Genomic DNA, 4486 nt, shown 5'->3' on the forward strand with positions numbered 1-4486 from the left:
AGGCCCTAGGGTGCCCCCTGGCCCTCCACCTAGGGGCCTCTGACCCCAGCAGGCTACCCACGGGTCCACATCTCTCCCTGGACTTGCAGGTTAGGCCCCAGGGTGCCCCCTGGCCCTACACCTAGGGGCCTCTGACCCCAGCAGGCTACCCACGGGTCCACATCTCTCCCTGGACTTGCAGGTTAGGCCCCAGGGTGCCCCCTGGCCCTACACCTAGGGGCCTCTGACCCCAGCAAGCTACCCAGGGGTCCACTTCTCTCCCTGGACTTGCACTATAGGCCCCAGGGTGCCCCCTGGCCCTCTACCTAGGGGCCTCTGACCCCAGCAAGCAACCCAGGGGTCTACCTCTCTCCCTGGACTTGCAGTATAGGCCCCAGGGTGCCCCATGGCCCTCCACCTAAGGGCCTCTGACCCCTGCAAGCTACCCAGGGGTCCACCTCTCTCCCTGGACTTGCAGTAGAGGCCCCAGGGTACCCCCTGGCCTTCTACCTAGGGGCCTCTGACTCCAGTAAGCTACCCAGGGGTCTACCTCTTTCCCTGGACATAAAGTATAGGCCTTAGGGTGCCCCCTGGCCCTCCACCTAGTGGCCTCTGACCCCAGCATTATACCCAGGGGTCCACCTCTCTCCCTGGACTTGCAGTAGAGGCCCCAGGGTGCCCCCTGGCCCTCCACCTAAGGGCCTCTGACCCCTGAAAGTTACCCAGGGCTCCACAACTCTCCCTGGAATTGCAGTAGAGGCCCCAAGGTGCCCCCTGGCCCTCCACCTAGGGGCCTTTGACCTCAGCAAGTTACTCAGGGGTCCACCTCTCTCCCTGGACTTGCAGTATAGGCCCTAGGGTGCCCCCTGGCCCTCCACCTAGGGGCCTCTGACCCCAGCAGACTACCTACGGGTCCAGCTCTCTCCCTGGACTTGCAGGATAGACCCCAGGGTGCCCCCTGGCCCTACACCTAGGGGCCTCTGACCCCAGCAAGCTACCCAGGGGTCCACTTGTATCCCTGGACTTGCAGTATAGGCCCCAGGGTGCCCCCTGGCCCTCTACCTAGGGGCCTCTGACCCCATCAAGCTACTAAGGGGTCCACCTCTCTCCCTGGACTTGGAGTAGAGGCCACAAGGTGCCCCTGGCCTTCTACCTAGGGGCCTCTGACCCCAGCAAGCTACCCAGGGGTCCGCATCTCTCCCTGGACTTGCAGTAGAGGCCCCAAGCCACCAGGACTTGCAGTAGAGAGCCCATGGTGCCCCCTGGAGCTCCACCTAGGGGCCTAAGACCCCTGCAAGCTACCCAGGTGTCCACCTCTCTCCCTGGACTTGCAGTGGAGGCCACAGGGTGCTCCCTTGCCCTCCACCTAGGGGCCTCTGACCCCAGCAAGCTACCCAGGGGTCCACCTCTCTCCCTGGACTTGCAGTATAGGCACCAGGGTGCCCCATGGCCCTCCACCTAAGGGCCTCTGACCCCAGCAAGCTACCCAGGGGTCCACCCCTCTCCCTGGACATGCAGTAGAGGCCCCAGGGTGCCTCCTTTCCTCAACCTAGGGGCCTTTGACCCCTACAAGCTACCTAGGGGTCCACCTCTCTCCCTGGACTTGCAGTAGAGGCCCCAGAGTGCCCCCTGGTCCTCCGCCTAGGGGCCTCTGACCCCAGCATGCTACCCAGGGGTCCACCTCTCTCCTTGGACTAGCAGTAGAGGCCCCAGGGTGCCCCCTTGCCCTCCACCTAGGGGCCTCTGACCCAAGCAATCCACCCAGGGGTCCACCTCTCTCCCTGGACTTGCAGTAGAGGCCCCAGGGTGCCCCCTGGCCTTCTACCTAGGGGCCTCTGACCCCAGCAGGCTACCCATGGGTCCACCTCTCTCCCTGGACTTGCAGGATAGGCCCCTGGGTGCCCCCTTGCCCTACACCTAGGGGCCTCTGACCCCAGCAAGCCAGCCAGGGGTCCACCTCTCTCCCTGGACTTGCAGTAGAGGCCACAGGGTGCCCCCTGGCCTTCTACCTAGGGGCCTCTGACTCCAGCAAGCTACCCAGGGGTCTACCTCTCTCCCTGGACTTGCAGTGTAGGCCCCAGCGTGCCCCATGGCCCTCCACCTAAGGGCCTCTGACCCCTGCAAGCTACCCAGGGGTCCACCTCTCTCCCTGGACTTGCAGTAGAGGCCCCAGTGTGCCCCCTGGCCTTCTACCTAGGGGCCTCTGACCCCAGCAAGCTACCCAGGGGTCTACCTCTTTTACTGGACATAAAGTATAGGCCTTAGGGTGCCCCCTGTCCCTCCACCTAGTGGCCTCTGACCCCAGCATGCTACCCAGGGGTCTACCTCTCTCCCTGGACTTTCAGCACAAGCCCCAGGGTGAGCCCCGGCCCTCCACATAGGGGCCCCTGACCCCAGCAAGCTACCCAGGGGTCCACCTGTCTCCCTGGACTTGCAGTAGAGAGCCCAGGGTGCCCCCTGTCCCTCCACCTAGGGGCCTCTGACCCCAGCAAGTTACCCAGGGGTCCACCTCTCTCCCTGGACTTGCAGTATAGTCCCTACGGTGCCCCCTGGAGCTCCACCTAGGGGCCTAAGACCCCTGCAAGCTACCCAGGTGTCCACCTCTCTCCCTGGACTTGCAATGGAGGCCCCAGGGTGCTCCCTTGCCCTCCACCTAGGGGCCTGTGACCCCAGCAAGCTACCCAGGGGTCCACCTCTCACCCTGGACTTGCAGTATAGGCCCTAGGGTGCCCCCTGGAGCTACATCTAAGGGCCTAAGACCCCAGCAAGCTACCCATGGGTCCACCCCTCTCCCTGGACATGCAGTAGAGGCCCCAGGGTGCCCCCTTTCCTCCACCTAGGGGCCTTTGACCCCTACAAGCTACCCAGGGGTCCACCTCTCTGCCTGGACTTGCAGTAGAGGCCCCATGGGTGCCCCCTGGCCCTCTACCTAGGGGCCTCTGACCCCAGCAGGCTACCCACGGGTCCACCTCTCTCCCTGGACTTGCAGGTTAGGCCCCTGGGTGCCCCCTGGCCCTACACCTAGGGGCCTCTGACTACAGCAAGCTACCCAGGGGTCCACTTGTATCCCTGGACTTGCAGTTTAGGCCCCAGGGTGCCCCCTGGCCCTCTACCTAGGGACCTCTGACCCTATCAAGCTACCCAGGGGTCCACCTCTCTCCCTGGACTTGCAGTAGAGGCCCCAGGGTGCCCCCTGGCCTTCTACCTAGAGGCCTCTGACCCAAGCAAGCTACCCAGGGGTCTACCTCTCTCCCTGGACTTGCAGTATAGAACCCAGGGTGCCCCATGGCCCTCCACCTAAAGGCCTCTGACCCCTGCAAGCTACCCAGGGGTCAACTTCTCTCCCTGGACTTGCAGTAGAGGCCCCAGGGTGCCCCCTTGCCCTCCACCTAGGGGCCTCTGACCCCTACAAGCTACCCAGGGGTCCACAACTCTCACTGGACTTGCAGTAGAGGCCCCAGGGTACCCCCTGGCCCTCAACAAGTGGGCCTCTGACCCCAGCATGCTACCCAGGGGTCCACCTCTCACCCTAGACTTGCAGTATAGGCCCCAGGGTGCCCCTTGGCCCTCCACCTAGGGACCTCAGACCCCAGCAGGCTAACAACGGCTCCACCTCTCTCCCTGGACTTGCTGGATAGGCCCCAGGGTGCCCCTGGCCCTACACCTAGGGGCCTCTGACCCCTGCAAGTTACCCAGGGGTCCACAACTCTCCCTGGACTTGCAGAAGAGGCCCCAGGGTGCCCCCTGGCCCTCCACCTAGGGGCCTCTGACCCCTGCAAGCTCCCCAGGGGTCCACCTCTCTCATTGGACTTGCAGTATAGGCCCCGGGGTGCCCCCTTGCCCTCCACCTATGGGCCTCTGACCCCAGCAAGCTACCCAGGGGTCCACCTCTCTCCCTGGACTTGCAGTAGAGTCCCCAGGGTGCCCACAGGCCCTCCACCTAGGGGCCTCTGACCCCTGCAAGTTACTCAGGGGTCCACCTCTCTCCCTGGACTTGCAGATTAGGCCCTAGGGTGCCCCCTTTCCCTCCACCTAGGGGCCTCTGACCCCAGCAAGCTACCCAGGGGTCCACCTCTCTCCCTGTACTTGCAGTATAGGCCCTTAGGGTGCCCCCTGGCCCTGTACCTAGGGGCCTCTGACCCCATCAAGCTAAAAAGGGGTCTATCTCTCTCCCTGGACTTGCAGTGTAGGCCCCAGCGTGCCCCATGGTCCTCCACCTAAGGGCCTCTGACCCCTGCAAGCTACCCAGGGGTCCACCTCTCTCCCTGGACTTGCAGTAGAGGCCCCAGGGTGCCCTCTTGCCCTCCACCTAGGGGCCTCTAACCCCTGCAAGCTACCAAGGGGTCCACCTCTCTCCCTGGACTTGCAGTATAGGCCCCAGGGTGCCCCTTGGCCCTCCACCTAGGGGCCTCTGACCCCAGCAAGCTACCCAGGGGTCCACCTCTCTCCCTGGACTTGCAGTAGAGGCCCCAGGGTGCCCCCTTGCCCTCCACCTAGGGGCCTCTGA

The sequence above is a fragment of the Danio rerio genome, chromosome 8 (assembly GCF_049306965.1).
Source record: "Danio rerio strain Tuebingen ecotype United States chromosome 8, GRCz12tu, whole genome shotgun sequence".
Lineage (NCBI taxonomy): Eukaryota > Metazoa > Chordata > Actinopteri > Cypriniformes > Danionidae > Danio > Danio rerio.